The sequence below is a fragment of the Manis pentadactyla genome, chromosome 6 (assembly GCF_030020395.1).
Source record: "Manis pentadactyla isolate mManPen7 chromosome 6, mManPen7.hap1, whole genome shotgun sequence".
Classification (NCBI taxonomy): Eukaryota; Metazoa; Chordata; class Mammalia; order Pholidota; family Manidae; genus Manis; species Manis pentadactyla.
The window spans coordinates 44757359-44777702 of NC_080024.1; the positions used below are offsets into that span (position 1 = coordinate 44757359).

General features: G+C 36.9%; 1 protein-coding gene across 11 annotated transcripts in view; it reads right to left on the reverse strand.

Annotated features, from left to right (window-relative positions):
• Positions 1-20344, reverse strand: part of GULP1 (GULP PTB domain containing engulfment adaptor 1) — a 287882-nt gene that overhangs the window by 98976 nt on the left and 168562 nt on the right. The window contains exon 2 of one of the 11 annotated variants that reach the window (XM_057503785.1): positions 11381-11616. The exons of 9 other annotated variants lie outside the window; for them this stretch is intronic. The gene's annotated coding sequence lies outside the window, so the exon portion shown is untranslated. Of the gene's footprint in view, positions 1-11380; positions 11617-17219; positions 17307-20344 lie in introns of all 11 variants that reach the window. One more of the 11 variants, XM_057503783.1, reaches the window with a different exon arrangement.

The following is a 20344-nucleotide window of genomic DNA, read 5'->3' on the forward strand; positions in this document are numbered from 1 at the left end:
AGAGAATAATTTACATAAATACTTTCATTTTTTTTCTATAAAATAGTATCTCAGAGTAAAAATTACTAGGTCTAAAATATTACTATTTACTTTTTCTATCTTTTAAAATTAAATATAAGGGAGTTAGAACAAATTACATGGCCACCAGTTATGTCTGAGAATGCTCCTTTAACTTCACACACCTTAGGACACTGAATACTGAATAGTGTGTGTCTCTGTGTATTTGTGTGTGCTATACTTTTTATAATCCATATGTATTTCAAATTAACAGTGTTATATGGTATGATACGAGAACTCACACTGATTTCTCCAATGGCCTATATAAGAAGATATCGATTATCATTCAATGAGTAATCCAGACCTTCCTCAGAAATGTATGTTGCTACCTAGCCATATATTAAATTCAGCTATGTAAACCTATTTTGATACTGCTGCTTCTTTCCAAGATGGAGTAACAGAGGCTATATTTATTTTAGTGCCTAGAACACCTAAAGTAAGATAAAACATATGAAATAATGATTCTTTAGACACTGGACATTAGGCAACAACAGAAAGTGATTCATAAGAAATAAAAAGCTAACCATTTTAAACAATAAGGCTTCTCTCTCACTCACCAACTTTACATTTCCTTGTATGGCCCCGAAAGATGACTGGTTAGCCAGAGACGGGTAAGATTCCTTAAGGGAGGAACAACCTAAGACAGGCACAGTCGCAGGGGGGTCATCAGGTGAGAAATTGGGGATCAACAGAGGTGAGGCTTAGAACCTCACCCCCCCTGTTCTGAGAGAAATCTTCTGCATACGTGGATGTTTTATTGCCCTTGTCTAGCTTGGAATAACACATAGTCTACAGGCACACGCCTGATCATCTACATTTGCTCTCTTACAACACACTAAACTATGTTTTCTACCTTTATCTTGTATCTACCTACCACTTCAGCATTTTATTAAAAATAATAATAATAAAGAGAGAAATGTGGTATCCACATATAAATCAAGTATAAAAATCAAATGAGTATTCATATTTGAACTGACTGTTTATAGTTCATAATGCATGAGCAAAACCGAAGGTTTCTGTGATGGCTGCCCTTGTACTGTTCACCATGTAAGAACTTATTCACTATGTAAGAATTTGTTCTCCATGTAAGAAGTTGTTTGTTATGCCTCAGAAGATTGGAGACTGACGAAAATTAGGCTTGGGTGGATTAATGATTGTGCATTGAGCACTGACTCCCCTATACAGAATTTTATTGTTGTTAACAACCATTTGATCAATAAATATGAGAGATGCCCTCACGAAAAAAAAAAAAAAAAAAGTACACACTTCCAATGGTAAAATGTAACCGGGATGTAATGAATATAGTCAAGATATTGTAACAGCTTGGTATGGTGATAGCTGGTACCTAGAATTGTCATGTATATAAATGTTGAATCACTATGTTGTACACCTGAAACTAATGTAATGTAATACTGTGTGTCAACTACCTTTCAATAAAAAATAATTATCTACAAAAAAAAAAAAAGAAATAAATAAAAAACAAATAAGGTAAGCCCTATGAGTTCCCAAATTGATGCAGTTTCCAGGCTATGGTTGTGGGTAACATTGCAGTATTTCCAGATTTTCTCACCTGGCCTTATTCCATCTCCATATCAACAGGTGTTTAGAAGGAGTGGAAAGAAGTTCATCTCCATATGAATAGGTGCTTTCAAGGGGCAGGGGAAGAGGGGAGCACATGTTGGGGAGTAGAGAGGGATATTTTATTCTTCCCAGCCAGGACAGGGGAGACACAGGTGAATGGGAGTAGATGATTTCTCTTAAGCAATAAACATGTTTCTCCCACTTTATTTTTCCCTTTGACTGATTTCGGCTTCAAAGGTTTATTTGCCCCAGGCTGGGCACACATTTCACCCCCAGAGTTACAATAGTCCAGGGAGGTAGAACTCAAATTCCAGCAATCTCTCTGAGTCAAGGCAATAGAGATGAGACTGTGGTGAAATGATGGTGTCTAATGGTTGTAGTCCAGAGCACTGGCAAGGAGAGAATTTCATGGAAAGAACTAGATACCTGCAAAAAATCCTTACAATTAAACTGAGTCTGATAACTACCCAAGTCTAAGGAAAGAGCCACTCACAAAATTTAGAGGGAACAGTGTCTATAGTTCACACAAGGGCCAACAGCAAGGGAGAAAAATTTCAGAATTCACAGGACATCAATTAGATTACTAAGAAGTTTCTCACCTAATAAATGGGGAAAAATTAGAGCTAGAATAAATGCTACTTTGGCCTCATTTAACAAATTTTAAAAATAAGACCCAAAAGAATTGTACTATTTCCAAGTAACTTCACTGTATCCCCAAACTATGTTCAAAAATATTTTAAGGAATATAAAAACATTAAAAACCCAACATTATAAAATTGACTATGTCTGGCATCCAAAAAAACACAAAACAAAAAAGCATTCAAAGAAAGAAAAAAATACAACCCACAGCGGGGAGAAAACTCAATGAAAACTGATCCAGAAATGACACAGGTAATAGTAGTGATAGGCAAGCACATTCAGCTACATCCCATATGCTCAGAAAACTAAGGGATAGACTAAGCAGTTAATTAGAGACAAAGAAGATATTTGAAAGAACACCCAAGTTGAACTTCTATAAATGAAAACCACAATATATGAGATTAAAAAAAAAAAAAACACTAGATGGGACTAACGGCCAGGAAGACACCACAGAAAAGAAGAGTAGTGAAACTGAAGGCACAGACATTAGAAGCTATCTAAAAAGTAACAGAAGAGGAAGGAAGGAGTGGAGAAGAGGGAATAAGTATCACTGAACTACAGAAACTTCAAGTGTTCAAATAGTTCCTGAAGAAGAGAGAGAGGACAGAAAAGTATTTGGAGAAATTAAAAACAGAATTTCCAAAAATTTAAAACAAGAATCCAAGAAGCTTAACAAAGCCCCAAAATAAGAAACAAGAAGAAAACTATACCATGACACATCAAAATAAAACTGTTCAAATCCAGGGTCAAGAGAAAGTCTTAAAATCATTATGTTAGAAAAAAAAACTCAACATTGTATACAGGGGAACAAAATGAGAATGGTAGCAAATTTCACATCCAAAGCATTGCAAAGTAGAAGACAAAGGAGCATCATCTTTAAAAGCAACAAAGCTTAATTAAGAAGTCAGATAATCTAACTATATATGGGGGAAAGAGTGAATTTTTAAAGACTCATTTTGAATTTTCTTTATAAAACAATTATACTATATTTGCTTTTATTTAAGGATCCAGAAGGAAGATCTTATATTAAATACTTATAACGTGTTATAAATATCATTAGGCAAACTTATAAATTCATTCAATATCTGCAGTTAAGTTTGGCTATGTTAAAAAATATAAATGGAATATTTAATGTAAAAAAGAAAAAAATTTGTAATTCATAATTCATAATTAGTTGAAACATTATCACTCCAAATTAAAGCCAGTTAGAAGTTTTAAATTTCTAAATAGAAATTTTTAAATACATTATAGACATCAAAGATAAATGTCATTAGATGCATTTCTTTAATCCCAAATGTTATTTTAAAATCAGTAACCACATTGAGAAAACACTGTGAGGCCACTTAGTATTAATTTACTCTATAAGCCTAAGCTTTTGTGAGCCTACTTTTTAAAAAAATTTGGAGTCAAGAATCATTCATTTAAATAAATCCAGCATATCCAACTGATTTATCAATGGAAATCCACTGATATTTATAGACTCGTTCAGAAGTTTGGAGTGGCTGTTTAATGAATGGCAGTTTCCTCCTTTGCAAACTGCTGCCCAAGCTCTTATTAAAAAAGAATTAAATCATATTGCTATGATTAAAGAAACTATATATGGCATTAATATTAAAGCCTATAAAACAGCTGGTTGTGAATTTCATTTTTATCCTTATGAGTACATTAAAAATCAAATTATCCTGGAATTCTTTCAAGGCTGATATTCTTTTAAAAAACTAAAAATCAATTAAAACAAGGTTCTCATTAATGTAAGTCACAAATCACTTCAAAGTCCTGTTGTTCTTTGTAAGATTATAGATGATGCTAAAATAAGGAAGTCTAGTCATTTAGTTCTAGGAAGTAAACCATGTGAAGTAAAAAAAAAAGGTGCTTTTCCTGTGAATGAATGTAAGATGTATTTTTACACTCAAACCTTCTGTGCTTTTTTGAGTATGTAACTCAGGAAGGTAATCATAAGAGAATTTGGGACTCTTTCAGACCCTTCACTAACTCCTCCAGGCTGCTAAATACTATAGTGGATAACACTTGGAACTTTACTGCTTGCAAAGGTTAACAAAGCTTCCAAAACCCTAATCAGAGAACTTGGTTCATTTTTTACACTCTTCTTGATCTAATTAGTGTCTACTGTAAAAGTTAATGCTTAAATCTCCCAATTGTAAGACATCTTATAATATTCTTCATTGTATTTTATGACTGTAATTTGCAAAGGTCTTTGTTTTTCAGCTCTAAGTATAGCCAAGAAAACTAACCAATACACAAATTGAGAAATTTCACATTGCCAGGAGGGCAAGCCACATGGTATGTGTTAAGAGAATATATATTTATAACCAGCTAAGATACAGAAACATTGGTGTTTTGTGAAATTCCCTGACTTCAAATATAAATGCTTAGCATTATTTTCCTCTTTTTACAATATTGACCTGTGTCTTACAACACTCATGAAAAATATTTTGTCCTTTTGATAGACACATTTTGAGACTCCATTGTGTGACAGGCAGTACAGAAGTGGAGAAGTGAAAACAAGTCTCACACGGTCCTTGAAGAACTTACTATCTTTGAAAGGAAAGGGAGAAAGGGTGTGGGGCTCTGTGGATAGGGATAAGCCCTATGAAAGAAGTAAAAAAAAAAAACACTAAAAATGAGAGGTTGAAGCACAGTAACTTCACTGGTCAAAGGGAAAGCTCAAGAGTGGTGGTGAGCAGTCATTTCCCAGAGGGCAAAGGCTAAAGGTCAGAGATGAAAAGCTTTCGGGCAGAAGGGCAGAGCATGCCGTGAGTGCCAGTCATGGGCATGGGCTCCTTGGCACACTAACAGCCTTTAGGGAGCCACCCACTGGCCCTCGTTGAGGCTTTTGTCTAGGCTACTCTGAAACAGCCTTGTGGGAGCAGTGGAAGGTCTGAGGGGAGCATGTTGGGCATTTGATAATGTGGCCAACTCTTCAGAACGGCTTATATGTGAGAAAATTATAATATACAGGGTCCTTAATACACAGGTTTGTAGAACAAAATTAAAAGATCCTGAATTACCTCCAGTGCCAAGAGTCAAGTCAAAATAAAGGTTGTAATGAATCAAAAATAAAAATGGACATATACAGCCTATGCTTTCTGACAATGAAAGCCACAAAACTTGAACCACTTTGACAGTAACATTTTCTTCCTCTTAGAGAATTCGGATGAAGTACATCCAAAAGTTATTTCCACAGCTATACACCCTCTAAGTATTGTGCAGTAAATATCTGGGCAATAATTATGGCAAAGTTGCAGTATCACAAAATTCCGTGCAGGGATTTGGTACTGCAGAGATACCCTTTATTCCAGCCTGGAGTGGGCACCACCACACAGCTCCTCCAGAATGAGGATATCCCTGGGTCCTTTGTGCTTTTAGGACCATGAGTGACAGCTCCAGGGATTCTCAAATTGAGCAGTCTCTTTCACACAGGCATGATGGGTGTCCCAGTATGTTTCCATATGTGTCTGTCACATTCAGAGGTAAACCTGGACTGGCTTTTGCAGTGTTTCAATATCAGATACTGGGATGTTTCACTAAAACTTCACTCTGTGAGCAGGTAACTATTTCTCTCGCTGGGTTTTCTTTACTATCTTGTGTGTCTTTATTGAATGTGAGGGCAGCTACCTTTCTCTAAAATGAGATAATCACACAGTAAATAAACTAGGCTGAGAAATATTTTTACAGACAAAAAAACCCTCCACATATTGAAACAAACATTATCTGTGATAGAAAACACATGACTATCCTGTATCTAGGCCTGAAAGTAGCTGTGGGTAAAATGGCAGTATTTCCAGAAACTCTTGCCTGTCCTTAGTGCATCTCCATATTAATAGGTGATTGCAATGGTATAATTGGACCAGAGAAGTTTGATGAGTTCTCTTTTTCCAGCCCAGTCCTAAGACACTGACCAGAAGTGGACGACTGCTTTTAAGCAATAAACAGGTTTCTCCCACTTTATTTCTCCTTTTGACTGATTTCAGTTTCAAAGGTAATTTGCCCTGGGCTGGGAGAAAGATTTCACCTCCTCCCCACTCCAGAGTTACACCTAGATTTAGTTTCCCTTTGAATGTTAGATTTGATAGAAGTCCTCCTCAATAGTTTCTCAATTTTTTAATCATAACAATATACTTTCCCTCATTATTTTGATTATACACACAAGAACTGTATCTTAATTTTAGACCTGCTGTTTTGATCATTTCACTAAACACTCTGATATCCATATTCTGTGAGTGAGAACTTGTAGGGTCCAATTACTGAGATAACATTATCTTTCTCAAAATTGTCTGCAATCCTTTGGAAGACTAGAATAAAACAGCTTGACTGGTTAATTAATGCTCTTAGAGTATAAGACTCAAGGCTATAGATTTAAGACTAGAATTTGTAAAATATATGTTGCTTTAAGATTCAGTTGATCTCTACAAACAAAGCAACAATATAAACATTTTTATTTCAGTTTCAAATCTTCTGTCTTTTATTAGGGCATTTCACTTTGTCAAAAAGAAATGACAGGCTCAAAATGGAGTCATTTTGCTAAACCCTACCAAGACTTAATACCTAATCTAATTGCAGTTTCAGCCTCTCCCAGGGGTTAGAATTTTAAACCAATCAGTCTGGAATTTCCTGACCAGCACTAGAGAGGTAATTTGCGTGATAAGACCCCCAGATTTTCCCACCTCAAATCTTCTCTGAAAAAATCTTTTCTTTTATTAATGACCTCCTAATCTCCAACCATGTCTGCCCATAAAATCCATCCATTTCGTTTGGTTCCCTGGGGGCGCCCCTCTATTGACAGATGGGATGCTGCCCAATTCATGAATTGCTGAATAAAACCAATTAGATCTTTTATGTACACAGGTGAACTTTGCTTTTTAATGACTTGAAGTGATTTTATTTTCATTTAAATCTCTTGCTTTAATGTTGGATGTTTTTAGACTGGCGTCTTGTTAGGCAGAAAGACAGGTATGAATGGATGAAAAGAGGGTGAGGCCCACCACAACACAGGGAGTTAATCAGATAAAGACAGAGAACCAGAAAGGACTCACACCCTTTACGATGTGAGTTCATTTCATACGCTCTGGGTCTGGGCTGACCTGGGGACTGACATGCTCTAATTAATGCAGGTGAGATAGGACAGATACCTGAGATGAGCATCATGATTCATTTTCCTAAAAAATGATGAGATTAGTAAAATAAGAACAGGAGAGAATTTATTTTAAGGCTAAGATTCCACTTTTGAAAGAGATTGGGAAGTTAGATTCAGCCAAAGACTTATCTTAAGGCAAGGCAAGCAGTCTTTTTTATTTTATTAAAGTTTCATTGATACAGTCTATGAAGGTTTCACATGAGCAATATTGTGGTTACTACATTCACCCATATTATCAAGCCCCCCCAGCAACACCCCCTTGCAGTCACTGTCCATCAGCATAATAAGATGCTATAGAGTCACTGAAAGGGTATCCCGCCATGACCCTCCTTACCCCAGAACAACTCAGGAGACATGGGCCCATGCAAGAGATTTTATTTTATTCTCTGAAAGAGAAAATGGCTGCCCCCAGAGAGAGAGCAGCAGCTCGTGGGTGAGGAAGCATGTTTTTAAGGAGTCGGGGTAGGGTGTGTTCTGTATTGGTGATTGGATCTTAAGGGGTGGGTGACCATCTGGTTGGTGGTGATTGGATCTTAAGGGGTGGGGGTCTTAGCGCACCAGAATTTGCCTTCATTCCCATTTTTTTCTTTTCATAATTGGGCCTCTGGGGAATTGGGCATAGAATCTCATTCTGTAGCTACTTCCTGCTGGAAGGGGACACAGATTCTGGGGTTAGTGAGGCCATTGCTGTAGAGTTGGGGAAGGGCGGGCATCCTGAGATGATTTATGATGTCATCTAGCCGGTTTCATTATTATTTGTGAGAAGGCCTTGATAGCCCTGGAGGAGTAACTGGTTGACAGTATGGTTAGAAATTTTCAAAATTTTATTTTGAATGAATTTTTGGAATCAGTTAATGAAGCAGAAGCAGGGAAGAAAAGGAGAATAATAATAATAATAAAGGTAATAGGGGCTAGGAGGGGCAGGAGCCAATTGAAGGGGTAAGGGAATGGATTGTTAGGGGAGTTTTCTAGGAGTTTGGAGGCTTGTTCATGAAGGTGTTTTGTGCCATCCCGGACAAGACCGGATTTGTTGGTGTAGAAGCAGCATTGTTCTTGGAGTAGGGCACATATGCTGCCTTATGCAGCTATAAGGAGGTCCTGTTTGGGTTGTAGAGTAGATTACTGGAGAATTTGTAGTCTGTGGAGTGGAAGGTGTAAGTGGTCCCATTGGGATGGAGGAGAATCATGAAGAATCCATTTTTGAGGTCAAGGACGGAGAAGTAAGTAGAAGAGGTGGGGATAGTGGATAATAAAGTATAGGGGTTAGGGACTACTAGATGGATTGGAATAATAGCTACACTGATAATTCTTAAATCTTGAACTAGCCTATAAGAGCCATTAGGTTTTTTGATAGCCAGTATTAGGGTGTTGTAAGAGGAACTGGCTGGTCATAGTAGCTGTTTGTATAAAAGTTCCTGGATAATTGGCTGCAGGCCCAGTAAACTCTTGAGGGGCAGCACGTACTGAGGTTGAGAGGGAAAAGAGGTGGGGTCTTTAAGTCTCATAATTACTGGGGGGCAGGCGGTGATAGAGGGGGTGAGGGTATCCCAGACTACAGGGTTGACCAGATAGGGTGGCAGAGGAAAAGGAGAGGGATGTGGATTTGCAGTGGGTTGGAGGGTGAGTAAAAGTGGGATTGAAGGCAAGTCAGGGTTGAGGCACAGTCCAGGAGTGAAAGTAATGGAAGCTCCAAACTTGTGTAATAGGTCCCTTCCCATAAGGGGGATGGGACAATGGGGAATCACTAAAAAGGAGTGAGAGAGAGTAATGCCCTTAAAGAGGCAGTGAAGCATGGGAGTTTGTAAAGGTTCATAAGATGTGCCCTCTACCCTGACTACAGAGGACTGTGAGAGGGAGGGAGGTCCCCTAAACTCCTTCAGGACTGAGTAGGTGGCTCCGGTGTCCAAAAGGAAAGAGATGGGCCTACCTGCTACCACAGTGGTTACCCTGGGCTCCTGTTCAGTGATGGTGGTGGTCAGGTGGAGGAGTCCTGGGCCCCCTCAATCATCAGTTGCCAGACCCAAAAAGTCTATGTGTGGGGTGTTAGAGCTGGATGGCTTGGCACCACTCAGTGTGCGATGACAGTCAACAGCCTAGTGTCTCTCCTGATGGCACTTAGGGCATGGTCCAGGGGGGCTTATGGGGATTTGGGCAGGCTCAAGCCCAATGACCCATTTGACCACATTTGAGGCATGGACCAGGAGGTCCTCCTGGCTGCTTCTTAGGAAGTGAGGAGACCTGAGCACCAGTGGTTGGGGTAGGTTGAAAGGCCTTAGCCAGCATTTGATATTTTTGTTTACGGGCCTTTTCATTTCTTCTATTATATACTTTGAAGGCCACTGCCAGGACTTCTGCCTGAGGAGTTAAGGGTCCCTTCTCTAGATGTTTAAGTTTAGCCTTAATGTCGGGAAAACTCTGGGTGAAGAAGTAGGTCATTAATAATTGTCTTCCATCTGGGGTCTCAGGGTCTAGGTTTGTATATTGTAAAAGAGCTTTGGTGAGGTGGTCTAGGAACATAGAGGGATTCTCATTTTATCCTGAATAACCTCTTGGAGTTTTTTATAGTTAATGGCTTTATTGGCTTGCTCCCTGAGACCCGCAATGAGGCAGGTGATGAATTGATCTTGACTGGTGACTCCCCCTGCCATATTATAGTCACATTAGGGTCTTGGTCAGGAACAGCCTCAGCACCAATTGTATGAGCTGGACTAGTTTGGTGAACCTCATCAGCATGAGTTATAGCCTGTTTCCAGACTCGCCTATGTTCCTTGGGCAAAAGTGTGTTGGATAGGATCATGTGAATATCATGAAAGGTAAGATCATATGGCTAAGTTAGGTACTGGACCTCTTTTATGTAAGTAGCTGGGTTGGAGGTGAAAGAGCCTAATCTTTTCTCAATTTGAGATAGGTTGGAGAGAGAGAAAGGGACCTGGACCCGGACAATGCCCTCTGTACTGGCTACTTCCCATAGTGGGGCTAGGATCTGGGTTCGAGAGCGAGTGACTGGAGGGCTTGGTGCGGGACTGGGTGAGGGAAGGGGAGCTGGTTGTGGAGGAGGAGGAGGTGCTGCGGCTCGTGCAATGGCATTAGGGGAGCTGGGAGGATTCAGATTTTGATCTTGCAGAGGAGGTTGGGGTGGGAGAGGAACTGGTGGTTGAAGGGGAGCTGTAGGGGTTTGAGATCGGTCGGGAGGAGGTTCATCAGCAGGGTCAAAGTCAGAGGACGTGGTGGGAATTGGTGGGTGGTGGGGTGAAGATTTTTAGAGTGAGGAGAAGATGTTTAGGATTGCAATGGAGACAGATAGCAGGCTTGGTTCAGAGGTAGGAGAAAGCCTGGATATATAGGATCTCTTTCCATTTGCCCATGCACTCACAGAAGTTGTATAAGTCACAGAGAATTTTAGGATCTAAAGAGCCATTGGAAGGTCATTTAGACTGATTGTGCAAGGAATATTGTGGCCAGATCTCATTACAGTAGTGAATAAGCTTAAAAGGTTTGAGGTCTGGAGTGAGGTGGAGGGGTTTTAGATTATTGAGCACCCTAGTGGTGAATCTGTGGGAATGGAGAGGTCAGATCCCATGGTGAGAATGAGACCATTCACAAGTCGCTGAGGCATCCCAGAGCGATTGAGAAGGTCTCAGAGAAGACCAGACACAGTTAAGGGGTTGTCACCACCTCTAACCAAGCAGTCAAGGTGAAAACACCGAGGAGGCTCAGTACCGGGTACCAGGAGTTTATGAGTAGATAAAGGGAGACCAGGCCTCAGTGAATGAGGATTCTCACCATGGAGAGGCAGAGAAGGATCGACTATGGGGGTCAACTGTGACTCTGAAAGTCATGGTTGGAGGTGCTCCTGTTCTGGGGGAGCCCTTGGGGGTGCCAGACACTCAACAGTCACTTCTCAGGTTCCAAAGGGACATTTAAGTCAACCATGAAGGGGAGACTTACCAAATTGAAGGCTGGTGTTGGGTGAGAAGATGAGCGACTGGGGAGATGGACGGTGAGCCCGTGGAGGAGGATCGGGCAGTGAGGGTTCCCAGAGCAATTCAGGTTCCCGGAGGAAGAGCAAAGTCAATGGGAGAGCCTCATCCGAGTCACAGCACCAATGAAAGGGTATCTCGCCGTGACCCTCCTTACCCCAGAATGACTCAGGAGACACAGGCCCATGGAAGAGATTTTATTATCTGAAAGAGAAAATGGCTGCCCTCAGAGAGAGGGAGCAGCAGCTTGTGGGTGAGGAAGTGCATTTTTAAAGAATAGGGGTAAGGTGTGTTCTGCATTGGTGATTGGATCTTAAGGGGTGGGCGACCATCTGGTTGGTGGTGATTGGATCTTAAGAGGTAGGGGTCTTAGTGTGCCATAATTTGCCTTTAGTCACTACTTGTCTTCTCTGTGCTACACAAGGCAAGCAGGCATATCTGATGTGTTCCCAATACTTGGGAGTGGCCACTATCTTGGAGAGAACCAAAAGGTTTGTCCTACCGAACTACCTAGAAAACTAGCCATAGACAATGACATATTGTCTCTCACCAGAGAAAAAACAATGAGACGAGACTGCCTGAGAAGCCTACACTGCTTCACTTTTGCCCCATTCTTGAAATCCTTAAAAGACAGAATCCCAGCTTTTGGGCACACCTCCTCTTCTCTGAGATGGCCCTCACTCCCCTTACTTGAAGTGTGTTTTTTCAAAAGACTTTTTACTGCTCAACTTAATACACTTTGTCTCTGTACTGCCCCAGTGGTATCTTCACTCTGTCCTTCTCCAGATAAGCACGTAAACCTGTGTTTATCTACCTTGACTCTAGCTCATTCTGCCCTTAGAGTTATTCAAATAAAACTTTAATTCTGCTGCACTACTGTGCCCCTGCCCTTCAACTCCTTGTTGCAGCGGGGACAAGGACCCAGGAGAGCAAACCCATCACCACAACAATTTTATACAGTAAACACAGTTTTTACCCTTATGTTAAATTCTAACAATCAGTGATAATAAGCAAGCACAGGCTTAGCACTTTAATCATTTTATAGAGTTCTGGTTTAAGAGAGCTTTCTTTATGACAGAGAGAGAGAGATTATTCCTTTGACCAGCTTTTTAAATAGTCCTCAGAAGACAGTTTTCACATCTTTTCACTTGATAACCAGAGCACCTCACAATGTCAATGGTTTCACTGGGAGAGAATTGATGGGCAGGAAATTTATTCCTTGAAAACAGAACTTCCAAATATTTACACTGGGAAATCATTCTTTCCTCACTGCAGGCAGCACTGGAGGTTACTACTACACTTGCCCCCACACAATACTGCTCAGTTGCAATTAAAAATGCATTCTGCCAGTACAATCATGCATGTCCTATTTTTAACTTTAGTGGTATTCTTAAATTCTCTGGCCTTTCCCCTTGTGGGTTTCTAACAGTCTTTCATGTGTAGTTGTTAAAACATTTAGCCTCAGAAATCTCTTTATCTTCATCACCATCCTGACAATGTTGAACTTTACTCTAGCCCTGTAACCTTTGAAAATAACAAAGATTAAGGAAATCCCCCACCCTTTATGTTCTGGAAATGGTTTACTGCAAAAATGGAACCACTCTTCACCACATGATTTAGATAAGATTCAGGGGACTCCTCATGTTTACTCAAGACAAAGCTTCTAAATTCCCATTCTTTGCTTCAAGAAAATTAGCTCAACATTTTGTGCCACTGACTAAACTGGACAAAATACCTGCTACGTGACTTACTCAAACTTTAGCTAACCTTCTCTGCTTCCCCCAGGTTTCTGAAGTTTGGCCCACCCTCAGTTTAGTAGACTCAACCCTTCCTTTAGACCCTCTCTTAAGACCAGGCTGACCTCCTGGTAAAACATTCTCTGGTCTACTGTCTCTAATCACACTACTCTCACTCATTCTAGCTTCCTGCATCCATTCTGTCTAGCATTCTTCACTCCTCCTCATAAAAGAAAACCTTTCTGCCTAGCCTTTGAGACACTTGCAGATCTTATGGTTGGCACATTCTTCCTATTGCAATTGCCCCTCTTCCCCTTATTGCAGTAATATTTTCAAGTTCTCTCCTTACTTAAGTCCAGATTTGTTTTTTATTTGACACTCCATTTGATCAGATTTAGTAAGATTTCTGGCAACTAACCCCAACCTACTTCACTGAACTAATTTGGAAAATTTCCTTTCAATATATCTACTCAAATGAAATTAGCCCTCTCTTTTCTTGCACTAATAGATGCTTTCATTTCACCACCAAAGAATTGAAAATGGATGTCTTAGAAAAGTAAGTGGATCTGGGTTTTAAACTCTTCATCATTTTACATCCCCAGCATCTAGTTCATACCTATAGTAATATTTGTTGAATTTAACAAATTAGTTTTCTGAAATAATATATATTTTACTGTAATACAAACTTATATCTTAGTTCCTCAAATCTGTTGAAAATGTGTAATGACAAAAAAATCTTAATTTGAAGATATTTTCAGAGTTAGGAAGTTCTCCAAGTTTACTCAGTAATCCAATGATGAACTAAAATACAGTCTACCTTATTACATGTACTGAACAGGATCATAATAAATATACAAATAAAGACAAAGTACTTTTTCATCAAAGAAAACATTATAAACAAGCCCATAATTATAACAGTCATGATCATTCTGTGACACAAATATTTCTTCTGTTAAACAGAAATCTATTGAAGAAATTCATTGAAATAATATATCTGGTGAAAAAATATAAATTAATGAACAATTTGGTGAAGCACTGCATATTCTCAGATAGAAGTTCCACTGAATCCAAGTCAACATTCTGCCTGTTGTAATAACAAAAATGAAAAATTACTCCAGCAAGGAAATAGGACAATATTCTTTATCTAGGTTAAACTTTCCATAGTGATAAGGAAAAATTCTGAAATGTCCTAATTTAGGTGATACAAGGACCTGAGAATGAGTGAGAGAGACAAGGAAAGTCATCAAACAATAGCTGCAGGCCATAGGTGACCAGAAACTGCACAGCTACAGAGGATAGAAATAAAAATTTCCTGGATGTAGTCATTTTAATAATCCTCTAGATGGTCCCCAGAACCACCACATCCCCCTTGCATGTGACCAGTGTCTGACCATCATCAACAACCAATATACAAGCCTTCTCCATGGACTAAACACCTATCCCTGAACTTTACCCACTTTCGGTTAGACCACCTTCCTTTTCTGTAGCTAGTGTGAATTTAAGCAACTTTCTTTCCTTGAAAGCCCTTGTAACTTCAGCAGAAAAATATGTTCCCAGCCTGGGGCAAATAACCTTTGAAGCTGAAATCGGCCTAATGGAGAAATAAAATAAGAGAAACCATTTATTGCTTACAAGCACTCATCCACTTCTGCTTGCTGTGTCTCTCATGACCCAGCTGCAAAAAGGGACCCCATCGAACCTCTCTGGTCCAGATATGCCCTTGCTCCCTCCTCCCTTGTAATCACCTCTTGATATGGATATGGGCTACTTCTCTCCACCCCTTGAAAACACCAATCTATATGGATATGCACTAAGGCCAAGAGATTCTGGAAATATTGCAATTTTACCCACACCCCTCACAATACACTCTGTTTCTTAAGTATGGCTGACAAAATGTTTTCTGTTAACTGGCCTTGCTGCTTGTGATGCAGAACCTTGCTGTCCCAGGACTTAGTCCTTTTTCTGGCTAGCACCTTTAAAGGCTCAATAAGCCCTTTTATTTCAGAGATCTCTTGGTTTCTAGAGTTTTTTTTTTTTTTTGATTTGTTAATATAAACAAAATTCTAAGAATAGAAGGAAATGAAAATAGATTCTACCTAAAGACAGAGGAAATATTTGTGAGAAAACAATAAGAAGTGATTAATAAATGAAATGATGGAAAATATTAGTATAAAATATAATGGCTGAGATAAAAAACCATAATAAATGGACTAAATTGCAGAGTGGGTATAATTTATAGATGAATTGCTGCATTCAAAGATCAAATGGAGATTCTTGTGTCTGAATTTAGTTTAGCATGCTTTTGTGATTTATCCATGTTGATAAATATATTAATTGATTACTTATTATTGCTAAGCAGCAACCTATTGTATAGATATACTATAATTTATCCATTTACCTATTGATGGACATTTAGTTTCCATTTTTTAGTTATTATGAATAAATCTGCTGTGAAAATTTTAAAAAAGAAACAAGATCAAAGGAGAAACTCTCCTGGGTGACTAAAGAGATATATCAAAGAAATACTAAGAGATACAGAGGATAGAAATAAAAGGGCCAAAATCTAGATATCGGGAGTACTATAAAGACAGAAAAATAAAAGAATAGGATATAGTTGAAAAAAGAACTGTGGAGACAATTTTAACAAAATTAGAATAGATTATGAAAAATGTCAAATTAAAAGTTGCAGACCTGGGCATATTATAATAAAATTCAGAACATTAAATGAAAAGAGAAAATATACAACATGTCCAGGAAGAAACAGATTGCCTAAATAGAACAAGAACTGAATTAACAACAAACTTCACAATAGTAATAGTAACAGAAGATGCAAAAAAGACAAGTAACCAATATTTTCAAGGTTTCTGAAAGAAAAGAATTTTGAACCATGAATCTTATGGGGAGTAACTATAATATAATGAGAGCAAGTAATAACTTCATTCAAAAACATGTAACGTCTCAGAATTTTTACCATTCTGTGAATGTGAAGTCCTTTTTTATCATGGAAAAAGTAAAGTACTTTTTTTACTTTTTACAGAAAAGGTAATGAAAATACTAGAGAGTATTAAATAAGAAGAGAAACAAACCAGCTTTTGTAAAAGATAAAAGCACAAAAGTATTACCATAAATTTTGTCAAGGCATTTTATCTTAAGAATGATAATAGCTAAATAGGATTAAGAAAAAAGAGAAAAAAGAAAATAGAAAGATTGATGCATAGAGAAAAATAGAGATAAGGAAATATATAGATACAGTTAGATATATACAGACACATGTGTGTGCATGCACACACACCCATAACAACACAGAACTAAAAGTCTAAATGAATATTTGTCACATGATGGAGCACAGAAGGAAAAACCAGAGACATTAGTACATTTAATATTAACTTATAGCTGGGAAGTTACAGATGCTAAAATTTAAGGAATTAATGTGGGAATATAATCATAGAAACATGTTTCAATGGCAACCACCATAAAAACAGAGCTACAATATGTACACTTTAAATCAGCCAAAGAAACTTTGACAAGAGCAAATGAGAAAAAAATTGCAAAATAAAACACACTAAATAGAGAACATGAAACAAGATGCAAAAGTAGAAGTCTACTGTGTTTCATAATTTTTATGGAACTTACCACTGTAGCTACTGCTTATTAGATTAAATATACTAAGTAAGGGATGAGAAGTCTCAGATTATATAGAAAAAGTATTTTCTTAAATATATTGTCCACAGAATTTTATTGTTGTTAACAACCATTTGATCAATAAATATGAGAGATGCCCTCACAAAAAAAAAAAAAAAAAAGTACACACTTCCAATGGTAAAATAATAAGTAACCGGGATGTAATGAATATAGACAAGGTATTGTAAGAGCTTGGTATGGTGATAGCTGGTACCTAGAATTGTCATGTATATAAATGTTGAATCACTATGTTGTACACCTGAAATTAATGTTAGGTAATACTGTGTGTCAACTACCCTTCAATAAAAAATAATTATCTACAAAAAAAAAAAAAAAAAAAAAAAGGACCTGGAAAAGAGTTAAACATGTGAAAACATTAATGATGCTTACAGTTGTACCACAGGTACAATGCACTTTGGTTCCATCTTCCTCGATATACCGTAAATTGCCAGCAATTAAACCTTTTGATGTAGATAACTGAAAAAATAAGACACATTTGAAACCGTTTTCATTAATATATTTTATGCTGCTAAGTCATTCCTTATGTTCACCTCCTAAATTATATGTATTTTAGCTCAGATTAGAATTTAAGAAATGAAGAAGAAAATATGTATGGCTATAATGGAATAAAAATATTTCATCTGTTTTGTTCCATTCATGCAAGGGAATATATTGAGAATAGATTATTTAAATTCACAGGGAGAAAAATATGGTATCAAATAATATCAAAGGTACAGATTACATTTATTTTTCTATTACAATTTTCATACAAAAATTTTGTTTTAAAATAAAATGTTTTGTATTAAATGCTAAAAAAAAAAAAAATTGTCCACAAAGACTCTTAAAATAAATTAGAGAAAATTCAAAGTAAAATAATGGAAAAGAATGTCAGAAAACTATAAACCAAAAGAAAGCTATGTTAACCACTTTAATATATGTCAAAACAGAATGTAAAGCAAAAATATCTTAAGATACAGAGAAAATATTTGTATACTGGCAAAAGCAACAAACAAGACAGTAAGAAATAGGCATAAAATATGTATCTGATAAGGCTGCATCAAGATAATCAAGTAATAATCAGCATCAGTAATTAATAATAGAACATTTTTTAAATTATTTTTAAATCTGTATACCATAGAACTATAAAGATTACAAACAAAATGGTTGAAAAGGAGAGATAAAGAAAGTACAGAGAAAATAGGAAATATATAAAACTGAATAATGAAAATCCTTCATTTCAAAACTTGTAGAACCAGCTAAACACATTATATATGAACGTTATAAATATAAATATATTTATGAAAAAAAGTTTAAAATCTGAGTTAAATATTCAGAAAAAGAATGGAAATTCTTGGAAGGAGAAAAAGAAAAAAAATTAAGGAAAAAGAAAAGAAGTAATAAAAATAAGGGCTAGAATTAGTGAAATCAAATCTATCCAATCTTCCCTAAGACCCTAAGCAAAAATCAGATTGAAAGCATAAGCAAAATGGATGAACTCCTAGGAAAATACAGGAATTCAAAATTGAAGCATAAGTAGAAAACCTCAAATAGATCCAACTATTAAAGACATTGAATAACTTTCTCCAAAAAAATCTAGACCTAAGCAGTTTTATCGCAATTGTAAGAAGCTTTCAAACAACAGTTTTATCTTGAACACATTTTGCCAGAAAAGAGAAAGCAAAAACTGCCTAATTTGTTTAACTAGTATTAATACAATTTTATTCCAAAACAAAAAAATAATTCAACAGGTAAGTACATGCCAATTTATATAATATTGCAGATGTAAAAATTATAAGAAAATATTAGTTACTCTATTAGTTCTGTAGAGCTGAAGTAAAAAAGGACCACAAATTGGGTAGCTTCGAACAAAAGAAGTTTATTGGCTCATAGCTCTGGAGACCAGAAACCTGAAATCCAGGTGTCAGCAAGGCCATGCCCTCTGAAGGAGCTAGGGAAGAATCTGTTACAGGCCTCTCTCCTAGCTTCTGGTAGCCTCAGAGCTTCCCCGGCTTATAGTGAAGTTATCCCTAAGTCTTCATGTCTTCCCTCTATACATGTCTCAGTTCTCTCACATGGCTTTCTTTTTATAAAGATGTCAGTCATGCTAGATTACGGGCCTATCCTACTCCAGAACAACCTCAACTTAACTCATTATTTCTTCAATGGCCCTAATTCCAAAAAGGGTGTCATTCTGAGCTACTGAGAGTTAGGACTTCAACATATAATTTGTGAGGGGACACAATGCAATCCATAATAGCTACTAAATTACACAGTGTATTTAAAATACTCATGATAATAGGAAGTTTATACCACAAATGCCAGGATTGCTCAACACAAGAAAATTTATCAATACCATTAAGCACACAGATAAGCTGATACAGAAGAGATACAATTAACTCTGTTAATGTACAGAAAAACATTTTCAGACTGCAAAACTTCTAAAGAACTAAAAAAAAAATATTGCTTAACAAACTAGGAAAGGAGGGCAACCTCCCTCACTTGGTAACCTTCAGCAACCATTACACTTAATGGAGAATATTAAGGTATTTCCAAGACTTGGAGCAAGGTGAAGTTTGTACCATGGTACCAAGGTACTTGCTCCTGCTACAAGGAAAGTAAAAGATATGGATGTGATGATTGGAAGGGAAGAAATAAAACTAATATTGATTACAGATGATAAGATGACCATCTTTGAAAGTCTGCAGAAGACCTATTAGAATTAATACTGACAGTTCAGCAAGGTTGTCAGATAGAAAATCAACTTATAAATACTAATACACCTAGAAGAGATCTCTATTATAGAGAAAAAAATTTTAACTTGTATAAAAACAAAGAAGATTTGAGTAGATAGATAGATATATTTCTTGCTCTGAGTGGCATAATTTAATGTTATAAAAATATCATTTATTTCTAAAATAATTTATATATCCAATGCATATAGTCAAAATTTGTGACTGGATTAAGTAACTTGTGAAAATGTACTGCATATGAGATTTAGAGTAATCTACTCTAAAGCTATTCTAAAAGTTATTTATTCTTCCATATAAATTTCTACATAATTTTCTCCACATAAATTTTTGCATTAGTCTAAACTTACTCTAATATTTATATGGTATAATAAGTATTTAGAAAAAACTAAATGACTCTTGTAAGAATAGTAAAAGAGGACTCCCAAGTGATACTGAGACATATATCCTGTAAAATTATTGTAGTAAACAGTGTAACACTGGAATGAAATTCAAGAGAAATGGACTGGAATAAAGCATTCATAAACATCCTTTAAGGATGGGATCTTAATTCTGATTAAGGATAGGATCTTAGTATATGATTAAGAGGACACCATAATTCAATGAAGAAGGGATAAACTCTATGTCAGACAGTATTCAGAAATATGGCTGATACATGAAAAAAACAAAACATTTTATCCTTAACACTACACAGAGTTGGGAACCAAATGCATTAATCACTTTATGAGTAAGAAAACAAAAGTATAAAATCTAAGAAAATATAAAAGA